The following is a 23,429-nucleotide window of genomic DNA, read 5'->3' as shown; positions in this document are numbered from 1 at the left end:
GTAAAACCCCTGTAGCCAAGAAAATGCAATGTCTCACCTTTGTCTTGAAGAAAAAAAGTTTTAATTATTTTTGTCATAGCTTGAGTTGTTGTGAAATAATGACTCTTCCTTCTTTGTTCCCTTTCTCATTTGGATGGTCAGTCATTGTGTCAAGTTATATCTCCACAAGTCAACCGAATCAAAATGAAACTGAGAGGTCTGATTCATTCCTGCCTCTCCCATTCAATTTAAAGTGAATCAAAACTTCCAGGAACTCAAGATAGGCATGAAACCCAACCCTGAGTTTGTTTCTCTTTCGACCTTGAGGTGAAATTACTTTCACGTCATGAAAATTTCCCTTCACATCGAAATGGCTTTATCGACCAATTCAATCAAACTTGGAGCATTCAGCCTACTTAGGTGTAACTTGGGCTTGCTTGAGCATTACATCCTCAAAGTGCGCTTTTTGAGAGCCATACACTTGGTCAGCTCTTTATTCTGAGTGTGTGAATGAATGAATGAAAAAATCATTTATTATGTGTTTCTCATGTATAAAGCCCTATTCTAAGTGCTGGGACATACAAATAGAAAAGTAAGGCCATCCCTGCTTTCAAGGAGCTCATGTGGTTTATAAAATGGTAATTAGAATTGGAGCATTTTTCCTATCAGTGGTTCACAGAAAAAAAAATCGATTGATGACCACATCTATAAAAAATATTAAGTTGCTTCTCTGACAACGGGGAAAAAAGTCAGGACTGGATTCTGGGTTCAAATCTCACCTTTTATCACCCGAGTGATTACTGACAAGTTACTTCCCCTTTGAGGCCTCTGGCAACTTGTTAGATTGGTTATAGATTGGTCATGATCTATATTAATCAAGGAAATTTCCACACCACAATCACAGGTTTTGACTTTGTAGTATATTTTTGGTTTTGCCTTGTATTTTTTAGTGTGGCAAATATAAACATTATTTTGAGTTCTGTATTCTGGCCTCTTAAGAGAGGGGGGAAGGAATAGAGCTAGTGGGTGGGTGGGGTGTACAAGGGAGGGGCAGTCATAAGGGAGGTAACAGAGTCTAAAGAGAGGCATAGAGAGATATTGATATAGAAACAAAGTTGAATGCAACATAAAGAGACCCAAAAATACACAAAAAAGGCAGAGAGACCAACCAACACAGAAAATTTTAAGGAACAATGGCTCCATTTTGTGTTGTATAAAATACTTTTGTTAATGGTTTTCAAAACTATATTGCCTTTTTTCAACTGTAGACACACATGGGAAAATCCTTTCTCAGTAATTGCCATGTAGTTGGATGAATTATGCCCAACAGCAATAGCTGACTTGTGGTAAACAGGCTGCACGTGGATATCTTAGTGTCTTATTTAAATAACTAAGGGCATTTCATGAATTAAGTCTCACTCCAATGCCTTGCTGATGCATGAAGGGACCTCTGGCTTTTTAAAGGCTATCCAGGTAAAATGCTATAACAAGAGGGATACAGTCATGGCTAGACACCAAGTTCTGTGAAAAAGATTTGGGGTTTTTGGTGGGCTGCAAAGCATTGAAATGAGTCACCAGGGTGAAGAGCAGTCTAGAAATCTAACATAATATTTGGTTACAGAAATAAAGGCACAGCATCCCGAACAAGGTTTGTGACCGTCTCATCCCACTCTACTCTGGCTTGGTTGGGCGCCTTCAGAATAATGGTTTTAAGTGCATTAAATGAAATACATAGGATTACAAAGGAAACCAATTATATTGACATAGTTATCAAAATAATCTTTTTTTAAAAAAATATTATTTTTAAACATTCTTTTCTTTTTAAACTGTGAGTTCCAAATTCTCTCCCTTAATCACATATCCCTCTTCCATCCACTGAGAAAGCAAGCAATATGATATCAACTATACATGTGAAATCATATAAAATGCATCTCCACATTAGCCGTACATCAAAAAATAAAGCATATATATAAAGAGAGACAGAGAAAACAAGAATGGGGTGGTGGGAGGGGAGAGATGAGGAGAAAATTCGGAACTCAAAATCTTATGGAAATGAATGTTGAAAACTAAAAATAAATAAAATTAAAAAAAAAGGAAAGCAATACTTTAGGTTGTACTCAGAGTTAATTAGTTCTCTCTCTGGAGGTGGATAGCAATTTTTCGTCATGAGTCCCCTACAATTGTCATGGATTATTGCGTTGATCAGAGTAGTCAAGTCTTTCACAACTAATCATCATTATAGTATTGCTGTTACTGTGCACAATGATCTCCTGATTCTTCTCACTTTACTTTGCACCAGTTCATACAGGTCTTGCCATATTTTTCTGAAACTACATCCTTTGTCATTTCCCATAGCACAATAATACTCCATCAGAATCATATGCCACAACTTGATCAGCCGTTCCCCAATTGATGAGCATCCCTTCGACTTCCAATTATATGCCTCCACAAAAAGTGCTACTATGAATATTTTTGTACATATAGGTCCTTTTCCTTTTTGTTCTCTTTGGGATATAGTCCTAGCAGTAGTATTGCTGGGTCAAAGGGTATACGCAGTTTTATGGCCCTGGGCATAGTTCCAAATTGTTTTCCAGAATGGTTGGGCCAGTTCACAACTGTACCAATAATTCATTAGTGTACCAATTTTCACCCTTCCCTTCAGCATTTGTCATTTCTGATAGGTGTGAAGTGTTACTTCAAAGTTGTTTTAATTTGCCTTTCTCTAATCCATAGTGATTTAGAGCGTTTTTTCATATGACAATCGATAGCTTTGATTTCTTCTTCTAGAAACCAATTGTTCATATTCTTTGACCATTTATTGATTTGTGAATTGCTCCCATTTTTTTAAAATAAATTTGACTCAGTATTATACTCATATATTTGAGAAATGGAGTCCCTATCAGAGAAACTTGCTGCAAAAATTCTTTGCTATTACTATCCTGTCTATGGTAACTTTTAGCAAAATGTAGTTTCATTGATTATCTCTGTTAATTAAGTCTCTTTTTGCTTTTGCTTTGTCTGAGATCATGACTGCTGGAGCATAATAGATTCTGCAGCAGCCCTTTCTTTTAACTCTGTATGTCTTTCTGTTTCAAGTGTGTCTCTTGTAAACAACATATTGTTGGATTCTGGTTTCTAATCCATTCTGCTGTCTGCTTCCATTTTATGGGTAAGTTCATTCTATTCACATTCACAGTTATGATTACTAACAATGTGTTTCCCATCATCCCATTTTCTTGAATTTCTTCCTCTCTCTCTCTCTCTTTTTATCCTGTCCTTTCTCAAAAGTTTATTTTGTTTCTGACCACTGCCTGTTTTTATCTGCCCTCCTCTTTATCATCTGTACTTTCTCCTATCCCTTTTCCCTCCTATTTCCAAGTTACACTCCTATATACAACTGAGTGTGTGTATGTACATATATTATATATGTACATATATTTCACACATATATCTACATATATATAGATATCTATACCTATATATCCTTCTTTTAAACCAATTCTGATGAAAGTGAGGTTCAAGCATTGCCTGCCACCTCCCCCTCCCCATTTTCCTCTCCAATATAAAAGCTTTTCCTTGTGTTCCTCTTTTATGAGAGAAAAAATTCCCCATTCTGCCTATTCCTTTCTCTTTCCCCCTTCTCCCAGTGCATATCTTTTTCTTCCCCCTTTATTCTTTTTTTGGAGACCATTCTAATATAATCAGCTTGTACCCATGCCCTCTGTTATATGTAAATTCCTTTTAATAGTCCTAAAAATGATAAAGTTCTTAGGAGTTTCATGTGTCATCTTCCCATATAGGAATGTTAACTTTATTGAGTGTCTTATGATTACTCTGTCATGTTTACCTTTTTACGCTTCTTTTGAGTCTTCTGTTTGAATGTCACATTTTCTATTCAGCTCTGGTCTTTTCATCAGGAATGCTTGAAATTCAAGTCCTCTATTTCATTAAATGTCAATTTTTTTTTCCCCTGAAGGGTTACCCTCAGGTTAGTTGGTTACTTTCTGGGTAGGTGATTCTTGGTTGTAATCATAGCCCCTTTGCCTTCAGGAATATCATGTTCCAAGCCCTCTACTCCTTTAAGGTGGAAGCTACTAACTCTAGTGTGATCCTGGCTGTGGCTCCATGATATTTTAATTCTTTCTATCTAGCTGCTTGAAGTATTTTTTCTTTGACCTGGGAGCTTTAAAATTTAGCTATAGTAATCCTTGGTAGTTTTCATTTTGGGGTCTCTTTCAGCAGGTGATAGGTAAATTCTTTCAATTTCAATTTTACCTTCTGGATCTAAGATATTGGGGCTCTATTGGGATCTAAGATATTTCCTTGATAATTTCTTGAAATGTAGTGTCAAGGCTGTTTCTGATCATGGCTTTCAGGTAATCCAGTAATTCTTAAATTATCTCTTCGTTGATCTGTCTTTCAAGTCTGTTGCTTTTCCAGTGAGACATTTCACATTTTCTTCTATTTTTTAATTCTTTTCATTTTGTTTTATTGTTTCTTGATGTGTCATGGAATTATTAGTTTCCACTTGCCCAATTCTAATTTTTAAGAAGTTATTTTCTTCAGTAAATTTTTGTACCTCTTATATCATTATGCCAATTGTGTTTTTTAAGGTATTATTTTCTTCAGAATTTTTTGTGCCTTTTTTACCAAGCTGCTAATTTTCATCTCATAGTTTTCTTGTATCATTCTAATTTCTTTGACCAATTTTTCCTCTCCCAGTCTCATTTCTTTCTTTAACTATTTCAGAAATTATTACTGGCCTTGGGTCCAATTATCATTTTTCTATGAGCCTTTGCTTGTAGCTGTTTTTTATACTGTGGCATTCTTTTGAGTTTATGTCTTGGTCTTCCCTGCCACCATAGTAGCCTTTTATGGTCAAATTCTTTTTGTTGTTGTTTGCTCGTTTTCCCAGACTATTTCTTGACTTTGAACTTTATGTTAAAGTTGGTCTCTGTTCACCTTGAGGTGGGGAGGCACTATGCCAAGCTTTAGCCTTTTTCATGATGTTGTTTTCAGAGCTGGTTTGGGGGGTTTTCAAGTTTCTGGTGTTTTCAACATGGTATGATTCTGGGAGAGGTGTGGTCACTGCTCTCCTGGAGTACACTGTGGTGCCTCTGTCCCCTGCAGCTGCATGTATTAGCTCTCATCTTTGCTTTGGAACTGTGGCCCTTTCTTCTTGTGACTGACCCCCAGAGCTCCTCTCTGCCCTGGAACTGTGACCCAGAACTGCCCATGGGCAGTAGCCAGTCAGTGCCAACTGTATGCAGTGCCAGTAAAGGGTCCCCTATAATCTCTTTCTGACCAGTTGTCTGACACCCCACCTCCATCTGTGGTCTTGAGAGCTCCTGAAGCTATTGCTGCTGCTGCTACTTCAGTCACTGCTTCTGTAGCCATGTGTGTGGGCTCTGAACAGACCTCCACCCTGGTATTATAGATTTCTCCTGCCAACTTCTTAAATTTTCTTAGCTCAGAAAAATACCTCACTATGACTTTTTGTTGTCTCTGCTGCTCTAAAATCTGATCTGGTAAATTGATCTGAACCATTATTTTAAAGTTGTTTGGAGGGGAAGGTGAGAGTTCAGCTGTGTGGCTGTCCCTATCTGCCGTCTTGGGTCCGCCATCAACATAGTTGTAAAAAATTCACAGGCCCCAAGATAAGAACCCCTATAGATTCTAGAGAAAAGTGACTGGAATGGTGGGCAAAAATAGCAATTATGCCAAATGAGGATTAGTTGGAGAAACCAGGGCTGTTGAGCTTAGAGAAGAGGAGACTTAAAGAAATAATAACAGTCTTCAAGGCTTATAGTATGGAGTAAGGATTAAACTTGTTCTCCTTGTCTCCTGAGGATCAATGGGCAGATTTAGTTTGGAATAGAAAGAAAAATTTCCCAACAATTAGAGCTTTCCTAAAGTGTTACTGGCTGTGCAGAAGGTAAGTGGGCTGCTCTTCCTTAGAGGCCTTCAAGCAGAGACTAGAATCAAGGGTGGGGAATCTGTGGCCTTGAAGGTCCTCAGGATGTGGCCTTCTGCCTTTACAGAACAAATCCTTTTATTAAGAGCATTTGTTCTGTAAAACTTGGATTCAGACAAAGGGCCTCACCCAAGGACCTAGAAGGCCACAGGTTCCCCACCCCTGTAGATAAATCAGTTATTGGTATTATAGCACTATGTATCTTCTGAGGTCTGTCTAACTTGGATAATGCATTTCTATGAACCTTTGTCAGGTCCTACCACACTGAAAGGCTTAGAGACCAGGCCAAGTGACAGGTGGGCCTGTCATCCAGATGCTTATTACCAGAAAGTTAGCCATCAGGTGGTGATTTTTTTTTTTTTGTTATAGCCGTTCAAAAAGTCTGTCTACTAATCTGTGATAGCAGAATATGGAGCCACAGTGATTAAATCACAGAAAGACTTTCTTAAAGTCAAATCCAAGGCAACATAAATTTTGTAGCTCTACTTATTCGTAGAGTACAGTAAGACTTCAATAAATATTTATTGAGTTATATTGAATTGGTATTTCATGAAAAGTAGCACTAGTCCTATTAATTCTGGTAAGCGTTTTTTTTAATAAGTTAGATATAGTTTTTTGGGGGAATTTCTTGTGAAAACCAAGTGACTTGAAAGTTTGAAAACTACTGTTCAATAGTATTCTGTTTTTATATTTTATCTTTTCCCCCAGTTACCAAGCATTACTATTTCTCCTCCAAACAAGCCTCCTCCCACTGAAAAAGGAAAAACAAAATCCTTGTAACAAATATGTATCAAAGCAAATGGAACAAAAGAAATGCCTATATTTTTCATCCAAAAAATATGTTATTTGCATCTCTATCCCATCTCCTTGAGGATGGTAGAATGCTTTTCTGTTCCTTCTCTGGAATCATAGTTGATCATTACATTGCTCAGGATTCTTAAGTCTTTCATAGTGACTAAAGTGACATGGAAGTCTGGGAACCACTGTTCAGTAGTATTCTCACATACTTTGGGACTTCTTGTTGAAGTGCTATTTCCTGGTTTAATTTTTTAAAAAAGTCTCCTAAGTCACAGCTGTCTTTTTCAAATAGCCTTCAGCAACAGGGTGAATCATGTTCATCTTTCTCCAGTAAAGGAAGAATATTCAAATATCTGATACTTTTGTTGTTGTTGAGTTGTTTTTCAGTCATGTACAACTCTTTGACCCTATTTGTGGTTTTCTTGGCAAAGATACTAGAGTGATTTGCCATTTCCATCTGTAGCTCATTTTACAGATGGGGAATTGAGGCAAACAGGGTTAAGTGACTTGTCCAAGGTCACACAGCTAGTACGTATCTGAGGTCAGATTTGAATTCAGGAAGAGGAGTCTTCCTGACTCCAGGCCTGGCAGTCTATCTGCTGCACCACCTAGCTTCCCTGGTTGATACTTTGCCAGTAATGATTAAGGGAAGGGCTTGCATGGAGTAGGCCTCAATCTGAAACAGTATAAAAAACCTGAAAAGATTAAAGGGAGAGCAGTTGCAGCCTTTATTGGGAAATGGACTAGTGTAAGATGGAAACCACTAGACTTTTTTTTTTTTCTCCCAAGGGAACTTCTTCAAGATGTAGGAGGAAGCATTTTTGCCCAGTAATTGTCTGATGCAAGGAAGAGTTGTGTGTCAATTACAGTATCAGATATCAGATAATTTATCTGGCAGTATTCCAAAGTGGCAGGTTTATGTTTGTGACCCTTAAAAGTAGTAGAAAACAGCATCATTGCATATTCATCATTTAACAGATAACTTGTATAAGCAAAAAGGATCTCAGCAAGGACATGTATGATTGGAATAGGAGGTGAGCTGGTCCTACAATGAGAGGGATGAGGTATGGATAGCTGGATGTGGTATTGGTGTCCAAAAACATATTTTAAAAACTAAAAGAAGACTTTTATTGTATTGGGTAGGACATAGAATCATAGATTTAGAACCAGAAATTAATTCCAAAGCTAGTGCCCTTTCTACTGTCCCCTACTGCTTCCTGTGGTAGAATTCTATGCCTGGGACTCCCCTCTTCCATCTGTGTCTCCTGACTTTCAAGTTCTAGCTAAAATCTCACCTTCAACAGGAAAGATGTTTCTGATTTCCCTTAGTGCTAGTGCCTTCCATCTATTGGTTACCTTTAATTTATCCTGCATGTAGATTGTTTGTGCATAGTTGTTTGTCTTTTGTCTCTCCCATTGGACCATAAGAGTGAGCAAGAGAGATTGTTTTGTTTTTCTTTGTATCCCTAGCACTTATATATAAGTGATTTTATATATATATATATGGCATAGCATATAATAGGTTCTTAATAAATGCAGAATATGCTGTTGATTACAAAAAAAAAAACTAGGGCTGTTCCAAATTATTTCCCCCATCTTTGTGATGCTATAAAATTAATTTTCTTCTTGGATTTTCTCTGACCTCCTGCTGAGATGATAATTCATTGCACAATATGTAATATATTGCACTAGGTGTTATTTATGGCATCTAATATATTTATTTGATTTTGTTCTATGGGAAATAGAATATATAGAAATTTGGCAGTATGTGCACATAGAAGTTTTAACATGGGAAGAGACCTCAAATGTCATCTAGTCCTACCCTCTTTTATCAGTTGGGAAACCAACAACCAATATACTTAGTTGACTCACCTAAAGCCACACTAAAAGCTAGAACTTAAACCAAGGTCTATTGACTCCAAATCCCATGCTCTTTTCACTGCCTCTACCCCCATTCCCCCTTCTTTCTCTCTCTCTCCCCTTCTGTCTTTCTCTCTCTCTTGTTCCCTCTCTCCCTTTGTCTCTCTTCCTGTCCTCCCTCTCTCTCATTCTCTCACTCATCCCTTCTCTCTCTCTCTCTCTTTCTGTCTGTCTGTCTCTCTCTCTCTCACACTCACACACACACACACAAATATATTTCATGGGTACATTTGAGTGTAGGGCACTAAGTTCTGACTTCTTGAAATTTTAGGGCTTTTTTCCCTTACTAAAATGTATAGATGCTATCTAGCCCTCTCACTCACAGAAAGGTTTATAATTTGACTGACAAATACATGATAGTTTTGATATAGGTTGACTGGGGACCTTTTCTATGTAATTCTAAAGATACAAGTTGATATCATTAAGTCATAGATACTTCTTTTTGCCATTTGGTAAAATATTGCATTAATTCAGTGCCACATAGTCCATAAATTTACCAATCACTTAAATGATATTTTTTTTGGTGACATTCCTATGGCAGGAAAACCTTATTTTTCCACTGAGGGAATTGCATTTTATGACATTTTCAACAATAATATGTTTTGCAGTGTGCATAAAAAAAAACAACTCTGTGTTCTGGTCTGAAAACAGCTTATTTTTAAAAATTGTAGTAGAGAAGGGTTACTTAGAGGCATCCATCCATCCATCCATTCATTCATTGATTTGACAGGTACTAATACTCAGAATGTGCAAAATATTATGCTACAAAGAAGTGTTTGTTGCCAAGGAATTTATGATCTAGGAGGGGAGATTATGTGTATAAATGAATTTATATAACAAGGTGCTCTATGATACATCTTTATGAAAGTGGCATCTGAGGCATGTCTTGAAGGATGGTGTCTCTATAGGCACAAATGGGGTAGAAGGAAGAGTGGAGGGGATTTTTGGTGGTGTGAAAGGTTAAATAAATGGCCAAATTGTTTTTAAGCCACAAGTAAAAGTTCAATTTAGTTGGAGTAGAATCTATATGGAGGGATGTTGTGGCAGATAAATCTGGAAAGGTAGACTATTAAGCCAGATTGTGAAGGACCTTCAGTGCTAGAGTAGGTAAGAGCCCTTATGCTGACTGGGATAGTTGAAAAGTGTGTGCTTTATTTGACCAAATTATCATGCTGAATGTAATATTTTATTGGGGTCCTATAAATGCTTAGTCTTTTGTTTTAAAGGTCTTACCTTAGTGATTTTTGGATTATTGAGCTGTATCAAAATAACTACCCTTTTAAAGTTTATTTGACTCAAATTCCATTAATAAGCACTCATAAGAGTATAAAAACACTAGACCTTTGAAATTTGCTCATGTTGAAAAAGGAGCTCAGCTCAATTTTTTTGTCGTCTGCATTAGCTTTTTACTGAAAATTTTCATCAGAAAAACATGCAGCATAGCCTTTCAGACACTTAAAAAATACTTAAACTTTAAAAGTACCATAAATATTTGTTCTTGCCAAATTTCAACTAAAGTGTTCATAGGGTATGTTACTGCACAGTGACTAACAGTGCTGGATTTAGGAAGACCTGAGTTCAAAATCCTGCCTCAGATGTGGAGACAATATGGCAAAGTCTAGCTCACAACCCAGCTAAACTCTCTCAACATTACCCTCAAACATCCTTAAAATAAATGCCTCAAATCAAATTTTGGAGCAGCAGAGCCAATCAAAGGTCAGAGTGAGACATTCTTCCAGCCTAAAACAACTTAGGAGGTCAGTAGAAAAGGTCTGTGACACTGGGGTGGGCTCCTGCTTGGCAGGATCACCAGTGGTAGGCCTTGGAGGTGGCCATGATAGCAGCAGCAGAAGCAGCATCTTTGAGAGCTCTCAGCCCAGAGTTGTTCTGGATTACAGTTCCAGGGCAGAAAGGAGCTCTTGTGGCCAGTCACAATGGAACAGGGGACCTAGTCACAGTCAGGGCAGGGGTATTGGCCACAGTTCCAGGGTAAATAGGAGTGCTTGTGGCTGCAGGGGAGGAGAGGCCCTTCCTGGATAAAGACCCTCAGAGCACAGACCAGCAGAGCAGTGACCACACCTCTTCCCAGGACCCACCACATTGGAAGCATCAAAAACTTGCAGACCCTCAAAAATATATATCTGGAAATATTAGTATAAAAAATCCTGAAGCTTCATACATTATCTCCCCACCCCCAGGTGAATAGAGCCCAACTTTAATATAAAGTTCAAAGTTAAGAAATAGGCTTGGAAAATGAGCAAATAACAACAGCAAAAAGAACTTGACCATAAAAAGCTTACTATGGTGGAAGGAAAGACCGAGACACAAACTCCAAAGATTTCAACTGTGTGAAAACAGCTAAAGCCTCGAAGAAAAATGCTTATTGGACCCCAAACCAGTAAGGATTCCTGGAAGAGTTAAAGAAAGAGATAAGAGTAGAAGAGGAAAAACTGGGGAAAGAAATGAGAGTGACACAAGAAAATTATGAGATAAGAATTAACAACTTAGTAAAAGAGGCACAAAAAAAAAATTCTGAAGAAAATAATACCCTGGGGCAAGTAGGGAGTGCAGTGGGTAGAGAACTGGCCCTGGAGTCAGGAGGACCTGAGGTCAAATGCGGCCTCAGACAAGACACTTGTCACTTACTAACTGTGTGACCCTGGCTAAATCACTTAACCCCAATTGCCTAAAAATTAAAAAAAAAAAGAAAGAAAAGAAAAGAATACCCTAAAAAAAGAATTGACCTAACAGGAAAAGAGGCAGAAAAGTTCTCTGAAGAAAATAACTTCTTAGAAATAATAATTGGCCAAATAAAAAAAGAGGTATGATAGCTTGAAAAATTAGGACAAGTAGAAACTAATAACTCTATGAGCCATCAAGAAACAATAAAACAAAATGAAAAGAAAGAAAAAATAGAAGCAAATGTGAAATGTCTCATTGGAAAAGCAACTGACTTGAAAAATACATCGAGGAGAGATAACTTAAGAGTTATTGGACTACCTGAAAGCCATGATCAGAAGCAGCCTAGATATTATATTTCAAGAGATAATCCAGGAAAACTGCCCCAATATCTTAGATCCAGAGAGTAAAATGGAAATTGAAAGAATTTACCTATCACCTCCTGAAAGAGAGTCCCAAAATGAAAACTAGCAAGGATTACTATTGCCAAATTTTAGAGCTCCCAAGTTAAAGAGAAAATACTTCAAGCAACCAGAAAGAAACAATTCAAATATCATGGAACCACAGCCAGGATCACACAAGAGTTAACAGCTTCTACCTTAAAGGAGTAGAGGGCTTAGAATATGATATTCCAGAAGGCAAAGGAGCTACAATTACAACCAACAATCACCTATCCAGCAAAACTGAGTATAACTCTTCAGGGGAAAAAATGAATGTTTAATGAAAAAGAGGACTTTCAAACATTCTTGATGAAAAGACCAGAGCTGAATAGAAATTTGACATTCATACAGAAAACTCAAAAGAAGCATTAAAAGGTAAACATGAAAGGGTAATCATAAGAGACTCAATAAAGTTAAACTGTTTTCATCCCTGTATGTGGAGATGTTACATGTAACTCTTGGGAACTTTATCCTCACCAGGGCAGTTAGAAGGAGTCTACATAGACAAAGGGCTCAGGTGTGAGCCAATCATGATGATCTGCTTAAAAAGATGAAGGGGGAAGAAAGAGGTATATTATGGGAGAAGAAGAAAGGGAGAGATAGAATGGGGAAATTTTTCTCTCATAAAAGAGGCGCACAAAGAAGAGCTTTTATATTGGGGAGGAAAAAGAGGAGGAGCAGGCAATGCTTGAACCTCACTGTTATTGGAATTGGTTCAAAGAGAAGAGAATAGAGAGAGAGAGGAGAGAGAGAGAGAGAGAGAGGAAAGACAGAGAGAGAGAGGAGAGAGAGAGAGAGAGAGAGAGAGAGAGAGAGAGAGAGAGAATTGATTATAGAAATCTGTCTTACCCAAAAGACAAATAGAAAGGGAAGGGGATAAGGGACAGGGAGAGATAAAAGGGAGGGCAGATTTAGGCAGACAATGATCAGAAGTAAAACAGACTTTTGAGGAGGGACAGGATAAAAACACAAAGAAAGATAAACAAAAGAAAACAGAATGGAGGGAAATACATAGTATTCATAATTCATATCAAAATACGTAGTAATAGTAAAACTGGAGGAGAGCTCCTTGGCACAGTGGATAGATAGCGGATAGAGTGCCAGGCCTGAAGTTGAGAAGACTTATCTTCCTGAGTTCAAATCTGGCCTCAGACACTTAATAATTGTATGACTCTGGGCAAGTCACTTAACCTAATTTGCCTCAGTTTCATCATTTGCAAAATGAGCTGGAGAAGGAAATGGTAAACCACTCTAGTATCTTTTTTTTTTCAACCAAAGACATATTGGGCAGACTCTTAAGGAGTCTGAACATTAGTGAGCTATTGGCTAGATTATAAGAATCTGAGCCACTCTAGTATCTTTGCCAAGAAAATCCCTAATGGGGTCATAAAGAGTTGGGCAGGAGTGAACAACAACCACCAAATCATAACTGTGAATGTGAATGGGATGAGCTCATCCATAAAATGGAATTAGATAGCAGAATGGATTGGAAACCAGAATCTAACAATATGTTGTTCATAAGAGACATACGCGAAACAGAAAGCCAGACATTAAAAATAAAGGGCTGGAACAGAATCTATTATGCTTTAGCTGAAGTAAAAAAGGCAAGGGTAGCAATCATGATTTCTGACAAAGCAAAAGCAAAAAGAGACCTAATTAAAAGAGATAATCAGAGAAACTACATTTTGCTAAAAGGCACCATAGATAATGAAGTAGTATTAATTTTTTGCAAGTTTCTCTAATAAAGGCCTTATTTCTTAAATATATAGGGAATTGTTTCAAATTTATAGAAATAAGACATGTTTCCCAGTTTATAAATGGTCAAAGGATATGAACAGGTAGTTTTCAGAAGAAGCAGTCAAAGCTATCCATAGTCACATGAAAAAATGTTCTAAATCACTGTGGATTAGAGAAAGGCTAATTAATACGACTCTTTGGTACTTCCTTCCACCTGTCAGAAATAACAAATGCTAGAGGGGATTAGGTAAAATACGAAAACTAATAAACTGTTGGTGGAGTTTGAACTGGTCCAACCATTCTGGAGAACAATTTGGAACTATGCCCAAAGGGCTATAAAATTGTGCATACACTTTGATCCCATAATACCACTACTGGGTCTCTGGCCGAAAGAGATTTAAAAAAAAAAAAAAGCAAAGGGACCTATGTTTATAGTAGTTTTTTTTGTGTGTGGTGGTTAAGGATTGGAAATCAAGGGAATACTCATCAATTGAGGTATGGCTGAACAAGTTGTGGAATATGATTGTTATGTCATACTATTGTGGTTTAAGAAATGACAAGGGTATGGTTTCAGAAAAACATGACAAGACCTGTATGAACTGATACAAAGTGAAGTGAGAAGAACCAGGAGATCATTGTGCTATAACAGCAATGTCATGATGCTCATCAGCTGTGAAAGATTTGGCTATTCCAATCAGTATAATAATCCAAGACAGTTTTAAAGGACTGATGATGAAAAGTACTCTCCACCTTCAGAGAGAGAGAACTGATGAACTCTGAGGGCAAATTGAAGGATAATTTTCTCACTTTATTTTTTTTTGACATGGCTAATGTGAATATGTGTTTTGTGTTATTTCATATGTGTAATTAATGTATTATTTGATTTCTCAGTGGGTGGGAGGGAGAAAATCTGGAACAAAAAATTACAAAAGAAAAAATGTTAAAAATAAATTATAAAATCTTGCCTTAGACACTTACTGTGTAACCCTGAGCAAGTTTCTTTACTTTTCTTAGGCTCAGTTTCCTCATCTACAAAATGGTAATAATACTAATAGCTCCTGCCTCCCAAGGGTTTTTTTGTATCAAATGAGATTCTAATTATAAAGTGTTTAGCATAGTACCTGGCATATTGTAAGCATTATATAAATGTTAGTTACTATTAAGATTGAAATATCTGCAGGTTTGTAGGAACTTCCAGAGCTTATAATTTGCTGCTGCAACCTGAGAAAATCCATGGACATTGCTGGGCTTGATGGTACATGTCTCTGATCTTGACTGGTAGATCTTGTGAACTCTAGTTTGGTGTCTTCATTAAGTTTGGCATCAATGTGGTGGAGGTGGTAAATTGGAAGGGAGGGGATACTAGGTTGCTTAAAGAGAAGTGAAGTGACCCAGTTGAGAACAGAGAAGATCAAATCTCCCATTCTGATTAATGGTAGCATCAGGCCTGTGAGTGATATTAATAATAACAGTTATTAGTATAGCTTTCATTTGTAAAGTACAAAGTACTTTACAAACATTAGTCCATTGTATTCTCACAACAACCCTTCGAGAAAGTTGCTATGATAGCTTTTATATTATATATTATGTTTATATATTTATTTTTATATTTATTATATATTATAGCTATTATAGCCCCACTTTATAGCTGAGGAAACAAGTAAGTAATGGTAATAAAGCATTTCTATAAGGCTTTAAGATTTGCAAAGAACTTTACAAATCTCTCATTTTATCCTCACAGCAACCCTACTAGATGATATTATGCACATTTTATAGATGAAATTGAGGCAGACAGAGCTCTTGTGACTTTGCCAGAATCACCCAGCTAGCAAACACCTGAGGACAGGTTGGAGGGTTCATGTCCCAGATTCCAGGCCCAGCTTTTTGTCCGCTACATCACCTAGCTACCTCTAACAGTGGCCCCTGCACTTCCAGCCTCGGCAAAATGGAGAGACCGAGTTAAAGGAAGGAAGGAAAGAAGGAAGCTAAATCCATGGTGGTAACAGCACATCGATGTGTCAGTAGAGGGTGCAGGATAATATGGTGATGTTATTAATGGGAGGTGGGGGAAAAGTTTGGGTTTGTTTTACCAAGATGGGGGGAGGGAGAAGGGGAGAAGGAGAAAGATTAACTGTAGTAACCTCATTAAATGATGTATTTGGTCCAGATCTATGATTTCATTTGTGTAGAGCAGTGATTTCAAACAAATAAAAACCAATCCCTTTGGGAGTCATACTGACTTAAAAAACTACAAATCAACATTATCTGTGTTTTGTTATATTTTTATTTATTTCATTAAACATTTCCCAGTTAATCTGATTTGAGGCCCCACCTGAGGTTGTTGCAGGGCCAAGTGTTTGACACCTCTTGGTTGGGAGCTGCCATGTGGAAAACTCTTTTCCCTGCAGAAATTCAGTGCCTGTTCTACGATTCATAGTCCATTAAGTTTCCTGGGGCACTAATTGATTAATTGAATTGTCCAAGGTTACACAGTCTGGTATGTTTCAGAGGCAGGTCTCCCAACCAGGCCTTCCTGACTTTAAGGAAAGCTTCTGTTCGCCAGGCTGTGCTTCCTCTCGTGTATACTTCTAGATATGTGCAGACGTATATAATATGTGAACATGAGGCGGCATGGCAGAGTAGATAGCTGGTCTTGAAGTCAAGAGGACCTGGGTAGGTTTCATTCCACATCTGAAACATGAGCTGTAGGATCCTAAGCAAGTTACTTAATCATTTGATTGTAAATTACTTGAGGACAGGGACTGTCTTTTGCCTCTTTTTGTATTCCCAGCACTTAGCCCAGTGCCTGGTACATATTGGGCACTTAATACATGTTTAAACTCTTAATGCCAAGACAACTCTCTGAAGCTATTTATTTTAGAGCCGGTGCTGATCTGCCTTGGTAGGAGACATATCTAGTATAGATATCTATGCTAATTAAATCACAAATCATCACTCTTCCCTTCCTCAAAAGAGTATATGTGTGTGTATACATATACACGCATATATACACATACAATGCTTTGTATGGACATTTATACCACAGATTTTTACATTAGAAGTCCTTTGCCCAAAAGAGTACTAAAAGTTGGAATTCCTGATAGCCACAGGCTAAGTTAGGGAAACTTTACAGGGTTAGAATGGTTTATTGAATCTTTTTGGGTCCAAAGCTAATGTTGGTTAGAGGTAAGCATATCCTAGAATGGCGGAGAGGAAGCTGAGAAGGTGTATTGCTAAGGTAAGTTACCCAAAAAGTCAGGCAAAGAGTGTATAGTAGGGTGTCAAGTTGAAGATGGTATCCTCTGTTCTATTCTAGCATCCTTGGGCGGTCTGCCTTGTTTAGCACGGCCTGAATGCTCTTTTGGGCATGACAGCCTTACTTGTTTTCACCCTTTCCTCCTGGTCCTAGTTTTGTATACAAGTCAAACAGACAGAGTCAGGAGGGAAGAGGAAGGTATTTGGTATTAAGTGATATTGAAGTATTTCTGAGGGAGGGTCATGAGGACAAAGTTCTGTGCTTGACTTTGGCAGATGGCGTGGGTTGGCCTGTGCTTTAGTATGGGAGCCTGGAAGCAGGGAGTTCTTAGAGAGCTGTATATCTTGATGTTTGTTTTCATCATGTCCCTTGTGGAAATGACTAATTGTGGAATGGTGTTCATTTTGCTTGGTAATCCTTTGGGATGTTTCCGGGAGCTTAATGATTTATGGTATTTTCTTTCTGACAGCAGAGCTGGGAGAAGATAGAAGATAGGGATTCGTGACAACACCAATTGAATTAGGTCAGATGTGTATCGTCCTAGTTAGTGCAAATGAAATGGCCTTCTTTGAATTTTGTTCCTGTTAATTCACGCACCAGCCTCCTCCTAGAAAATTGTGGTGGTGACGTGGAAGGAACACGCTTGGCAAGAGACCTACTTTAGAGGCCTAGAATTATTGGCCACTTAGAAGCTTATGTGACAGAGGGCATATCATTTTTCCTTGGTGAATGTCAGTTTCTTCATTTCTAAAATTAAAAAAAAATATGTCTGTTACTTATAGCATTTTACCAGGATTAGATTTTTATATTTATATGCACATGTGTATATATGCATGTATATCTATGCCTATATGTACATGCATATATCAATCACACACATGATCACATGTGCACATGTGTGCACATACACACGTGTATATTCATGTATATATAAATGTACATCTATATGTATGCAACAATAAAGCACTGTATAGATGTGTCATCATCTTCATCATTAAGTACTTTTTACAATAACTGAAAAGAGTTTTTACTTTGAAAAAGCTTAAATTTTAGTACTACTTTATGTTACATTTAAATATGGTTGCAGGAATATCATCACACACCATCTTCACTATAAACATAGACTTGTAAAAGAACAAAGACGTGATCAATTCTATTGTACAAGTTTGTCTTGCAGCAGAATCCATATAGCTATATCACAGGTTATCATGGTTAATGATGGCTATTGGCAAGGTGGCACTGTGGATAAAGTGCCAGACCTGAAATCAGAAAGACTCCTCTGTATAAGTTCAAATCCAGCCTCAGACATTTACTGGTCGTGTGACCCTGAAAATGCCAGTTGGGGATCTGTGAAGAAAAATGCCTCAAAGCCAGTACCTGAATTTCTATTACCTAAGTCTCCTTTTCTGCCTAACCTGCTTTCATACCACAACCCTAGAAATTGAAAGGTTTATCTTTTTAATACTAGACATTTTCTGCCCTGTTATATAACCTTTTCAGGTTAAAAGCCAGAGCACTAGACCCAATATAGATTAAGCTGCTCATAGTAAACTTTTTAGTATTTATTGTTCCTATCCAGCCTACTCAGTTATCCATGTGTAGATTTTCTGCTTTATGAATATTAAACGTGGCCAGTGTTTCCATCCAAATTAGATGATTTCTTCCCTAAGACTTATGTGCTTCCACTTCCTAACCTAGAGTTTTCTTTTTCTTTTTTTTCCTAATTGGCTAATGGATTTCTTTTTCATTTTGAGTTCCCAGTTCTATCCCTCTCACTAGCCCTTTCTCTACCTGTTGAGAAGACAAATAGCATGAAACCCATTTTACATGTGAAGTCATGTAAAACACATTTCCATATTAGCCACATGGCAAAAAAAGAAAAAAGAAAAAGCAAAGTGGAAAAAAATATGCTTCAGTCTGCATTCAGAGTTCATCAGTTCTTTCTCTAGAGGTGAATAGCATTTTTAATTGTAAGTCCTTGGGAATTGTCTTGAATCATTGTATTAATCAGAGTAGCTAAGTCTTTCATAGTAGATCATCATACAATATTACTGTTACTGTGTACAATGTTCTTCTGGTTCTACTCACTTTGCTTCACATCAGTTCATGTAAGTCTTTGATATTCACAGGCATACTATTAATCTTTATGGTTTTCTGCATTTGCTCCTGATAGAATCACATAACCTCAGAGTTAAAAGGAAACTCTGAGGTCTTGAAGTATGAATTACATTGACAACATTGCTAATAAGCGTTAGTAAGAGTATTTGTTACGTTCTGAGGGCCATGAAAATACTGCCTTGTCCTCAATCATAGCAGAATACATGGATATGTTTATGTTTTAATAATAGTGGATTTCAAGTTACCCCTTGAAGAACTCCAGTGATGGAAAACTCACTGCCTTTTGAGGAAGTCCAGTTCATTTTTGAAAAGTTTTAGTTGCCAGGAAGGTCTTTCTTAATGTCAAATTAAACTGTATCTTCCTGTAAACTTTTACCTGCTTGGCTCAAGAAGAATAAGTTTTGTATTTCTTTCATATTCTTGAAGTATTTGAAATCCACAGTCATGGTACCCAGCTTATCCCAAACTTCTGTTCAGATTAAATATCCCCACAGCCTCAATTGATCTTTTTTTTAAAAAAACATTTTTATTTAAAGTTTTGAGTTCCAAATTCTATACCTCACTCCCTCCCCTGTCTCCACCCTGAGATGATAAGCGATAGGTTATACATGTTCAGTTATGTAAAAAATTTCCACGTTAGTCATTTTGTATAAGAAGACTAGAATAAAAAAATGAAAGAAAGTGAAAACTATCATGCTTCAGTCTGTATTCAAACAATATCAGTTCTTTCTCTGGAAAAAGATAGTATGCTTCATCATTAGTCCTTTGGGACTGTCTTGGATCATTGTATTACTGAGAATACCTCAGGCATTCACAGTTCTTCATTGAATAATATTGGTGTTACTGTGTATAACATTCTTCTGGTTCTGTTCACTTCACTATGCATCAGTTCATGTAAATCCAGGTTTTTCTGAAATCATCTTGCTTGTCATTTTTTATAGCACAATAATATTCCATTATAACCATATACTGCAGCTTGTTTAGCCATTTCCCAATTGATGGGCATCCCTTCAATTTCTAATTCTTAGCCACTACAAAAAGAGCTGCTATAAATATTTTTATACAAATGGGTCCTTTTCTCTCATTTTTTTTTGGATGTCTTTGGGATATAGACCTAGCAGTGGTATTGCTGAATCAAAGGGTATGCACAGTTTTATAGCCCTTTGGGCATAGTTATAAATTGTTCTCCAGAATGGTTGGATTGGTATCAGTTTGCAACTCCATCAACCGTGCATTAGTGTCCCAGTTTTCCCACATCCCCCACAACATCCAACATTTTCCCTTTTTGTCATATTAGTCAATCTGATAGGTATGAGATGGTACCTGAGAGTTGTTTTCCTTTGCATTTCTCTGATCAGTAATGATTTAGAGCATTTTTCATATGACAATAAATAGTTTTGATTTCTTTTTCTGAAAACTGCCTGTTCATATCCTTTGACCATTTACTGATTGGGGAATGGCTTGTATTTTTATAAACTTGATTCAGTTCTCTATATATTTGAGAAATGAGGCATTTATCAGAGATACTTGTTGCAAAATTCCCCCTCCCCCACTTTTTTGCTTTCCTTGTAAATTTGGTTGCGTTGTTTTGTTTGTGCAAAACCTTTTTAATTTTATATAATCAAAATAATTTATTTTACACTTTATAATGCCCTCAGTATCTTCTTTGGTCCTAAATTCTTCTCTTATCCATGAATCTGGCAGATAAACTATTCCATGCTGTCTTAATTTGCTTATAGTATCACCCTTTATATGTAAATCATGTACCCATTTTGTTACCTTATATTGGTATAGAGTGTGAGATGTTGTTCTGTACCTAGTTTCTGCCATAGTTTTCCAATTTTCCCATCAGTTTTTGTCAAATAATGAGTTTTTGTTCCAAAAGCTGGGATCTTAGGATTTATCAATTGATCTTTCAATAACATTGTTTTAAGACTCACTTGGACATATGCTGGTTTGACAATGCCCTTTTTAGAATCCAGTGTCCCATACTGAACTCCACATGTCTGACCATGGCAGAGGACAGTGTAGGTTTTGGGTCCCTAGGTATTTTACTTAATGCAGAAGTATTAGGAACCCTGTTCATTTTGAGTAGAAATATGTCTGTTTCAACTATGAACCAGGTTGCCTGGCTACATTGATAAACTGTAAATGTAGACAGTTTAATATTTTGATGAGTAAGGCAACTAGATAGATTGAAAACAGTGTATATAATGGTAGAAGAAGGAAAGAAACAAGCAAAAACACCTACTGTGAGCTGCACAGTATGCTAAATGTTTTATAAATAGTATCCCACTTGTTCCTCATTACTACTCTGGGAGATAGGTCTTACCGTTATCTCCATTTTACAAATGAGTCAGCGGAGCAAACAGGTTAAATGACTTACCCAGGGTCACATCATTGTTAAGTTTCTGAGGCTGGATTTGAACTTTGGTCTTCTTGACTCCAGGCCTAGTGCTCTATCCACTGTGCCACCTAGTTTCCAAAGGATGCTAGAGGATGCTGAATATGGATGGAGTTGAAATCTATGTGAAGAGAAACAACTCATGTGCAGGCTATGAGTCTTTGTGTGGCTCTGCTTCTTGAAAGATAAGATAGTTGAAAGCATATACATGCAACAATATCAATATAAATAACAGTATAAATAACAATTCACATAGCTAAATAACAGCAGTAATATTGTATGATGATCTGCTGTGAAAGACTTAGCTATTGTTATTTATAATGTTTATAAAAACAAAAAATAGTGTTTTAAACACCCAGTTTATCTTTTTAGACAAATTAAAGAATAATTTGTCTTTTATCCTAATAGGGAACCACTGAGATTTTTTTGAGCAGAGCAGTTACATGGTTAGACTTGAGCTTTGGGATATAAAACTTAGATTCTTTCATTAGATCTTCATATTAACCCTGTGAAGCAAATAATATAGGTATTATTTTCCCCCTTTCCAGATGAGGAAACAGGCTGAGCATAGTTAGTGACTTTGCCAACAAGTATATTCTTTAAGAGCAGGGACTATTTTAAAATTTTGTCTTTGTATCCCCAGTGGCTAGTGTGGTGGCTTGCATACCTTAGGTGCTTAATCAATGTTGTGGATTGAAAATACGAAGATAATATGTGGCAAAGCTGGCTCTTCGAGACTCACCACTACCTTTTTCTTTCTAAGCCAAGATGATCTGTGTTTTCCCCCTACATAGGCCTTTCATAGTGAGCCATATGTGCATAATTCAAGCCTTTATTCAACCTGGGTGTTGTGCTACTGTGTATTCTCTGCTGTGTTGCTCCAGGGCTAGTAGACTGGCTGTATCCCAAGACCTCATTGTTGGTGGTCCAACTTGCTATCTAATGTGAGCTGCTTATGAAGCCAGATGTGACATATTGGGAGGAAAGTGGGGGGGGGGATCCAAGTTTCATAGCCATACAGAAAGTTCTTTCATCTTTTAATTGAGTCGGGAACAAGATATGATATTGGTGTTACATCCTGTCTGCCAGCTGCCTGAAGGACATCCTGGAATCTCATTTTCTGTATCTTTTTCAGTCAAGGTCAATTGCAGCCTCGCTTTGTGGCTGCTAGGAATGCTCCTTTGCTCTTGAAATTGCAGATTTTTCTAATGAACAAGTTGTTCTATGGTATCAGTTACATTTTGACAAACCACCTCACAGCCTTATGCTACCTTCGTAAAGAGTTCCATCATTTCTTTTTCATATTGTTTTGCCTTTTTTAGATCAGTCGCCAGGACATGTTTTGCAACTGATGTGTAGAAACATTGGAGAATTGATGAGATTTATAGGTTGTTGAATTTAGTTTTCTGCAGAACTAAAAGCACATGCCAAGAGCGGGTTCTAGATCTCTTGTCCTGGCCTTGATTTTATGAGTCTAGAATAGATTAACAGTCCTGCTTTATTCCTGTGGAGATGTGAATTGGGTCAGATAAAACTTCAGATCTGAGACAGTAAGGCATAGCAACAGCCTTAGACTATTATGGGATTTCTCCCAGCAACAAAACATGGTTAATACCTCATTCTCAGAACTAATGGTGAGAGATTGTCTCGGTTGTTGCTGCTTTGTTTTTGTTTTTTAAGGTTCGTTACAGGCACGAAAATCCCTAACAATTATTCCCTGTTTTTGAAAGGTCATGCCTGAAGGACTATTTTGTGATCTAAAGTCAAACCAGTTCCAGAATCAATTAATCAACCGACAAGTATTTATTAAGCAACGACTATGTTCCAGGCATTGTGTAAGGCGAAGGAGATTCTAGGACATAAATGAAGCAGACTCTGCCCTCAAATAGCTTTCTTTTAGTAGAGGAAACAACTTATATGCATATACATTTATACAGAAATAAATATAAGATAATACAAGATAGGGAGGCCTTAGCAGATGAGAGATCAGGAAAGGCTTCATGGAGGAGGTGGCATTGGAATGAATTTTGAAGAAAACTAATAATTCTAAGAAATACAAGAGAAAAAGGGAGAGCAATTCAGAGATAGGAGACAGTCTATGAAAAGCCATGGAGATGGGAGACA

The 23,429-nt window shown here is 37.2% G+C and overlaps 1 protein-coding gene across 1 annotated transcript in view; it reads left to right on the top strand.

Moving 5' to 3' along the window:
• The window catches only part of LOC114031407 (1-acyl-sn-glycerol-3-phosphate acyltransferase delta-like), a 183,859-nt gene that overhangs the window by 122,104 nt on the left and 38,326 nt on the right, over positions 1–23,429 (top strand). The gene's annotated exons all lie outside the window — the stretch shown is intronic.

This window comes from Vombatus ursinus, unplaced genomic scaffold (genome assembly GCF_900497805.2).
Source record: "Vombatus ursinus unplaced genomic scaffold, bare-nosed wombat genome assembly UNPS02015175.1, whole genome shotgun sequence".
Taxonomy (NCBI): Eukaryota; Metazoa; Chordata; class Mammalia; order Diprotodontia; family Vombatidae; genus Vombatus; species Vombatus ursinus.
This window is presented reverse-complemented; position numbering and strand designations above follow the sequence as displayed.